At 32.3% G+C, this 926-nt stretch overlaps 1 non-coding gene across 1 annotated transcript; it reads left to right on the top strand.

Annotated features, from left to right (window-relative positions):
* Positions 1–396: 396 nt before the first annotated feature.
* Positions 397–470, top strand: TRNAI-UAU. Its single transcript has one exon. It is a non-coding gene; the product is annotated as a tRNA-Ile (tRNA).
* Positions 471–926: the final 456 nt, after the last annotated feature.

The raw sequence follows: 926 nt of genomic DNA, 5'->3' as shown, positions 1-926 counted from the left end.
TCCAATATAGAGTGCATAGACTCATCAAGTGACTAGTAACTCAATGTACATCGCATGGAAAAACCCAAGAGCTTAGAGATGAGTACACAAATATGATGAGATTAATTACCCAACCTTCGGTCTTATCTACGGAAAATTAAATAACTTGAAATTTGATTTGCAAGTATAAAAGGGAAATTCTTAAATAAGGAACAGCCGGACAATTAGTTAACCTCTGTTAGCCATTGAAAACGAAAATGTCTTTTTGCAAATGTTGTAGGAGTATAATCTGAATTTACATCCTGAAATAAATGCTTTGGTGCAGGTTGTCTGAATTTACTTCTTATTGTACCGTGCCCCTGAGTGTTGCTAAAAATCGGCAGTAAGAATTTGTTGATATATGGAGAATTTATCACCAGTCCCGTAGCTCAGTTGGTTAGAGCGTTGGTCTTATGAGCTGAAGGTCACGGGTTCGAGTCCCGCCGGTACTATTCTCTTGGTTATTTTAAGGCCACTAATAATATAATATAATTGAGATGAGAAAAAAGAATTCAATATTTTTTTTTACTATAACACACTCATAGAATTATTGGCTATACTTTATTTTATTTAAGAAAAAATAATTCAATTTTTTTTGACTATAAACTCACTCATAAATCATCGGCTGTACTTTATTTTATTTTTTTCTTATATAGAAAATGCTAAACCATATATACAAAAAACTAGAGAGTGCAGACGATCACTTGTGCATTATAAATTAAGACACAATACCATCCCAAACATAATATGATGTTTTTGAATGGTGCTAACTGAAATGTACTACCATTCAAAAACTAGTAAACCATAAGATCAATAGAGACTTAATATCTAAAACAAAATCTATAGTCGCATTCGGCTTATTCCTAAAGACTCCAGCATTCTTATTTTTCTAGCACAACCCAAATAGT

This window comes from Papaver somniferum, chromosome 10 (genome assembly GCF_003573695.1).
Source record: "Papaver somniferum cultivar HN1 chromosome 10, ASM357369v1, whole genome shotgun sequence".
In the NCBI taxonomy this organism is placed as follows: Eukaryota; Viridiplantae; Streptophyta; class Magnoliopsida; order Ranunculales; family Papaveraceae; genus Papaver; species Papaver somniferum.
This window is presented reverse-complemented; position numbering and strand designations above follow the sequence as displayed.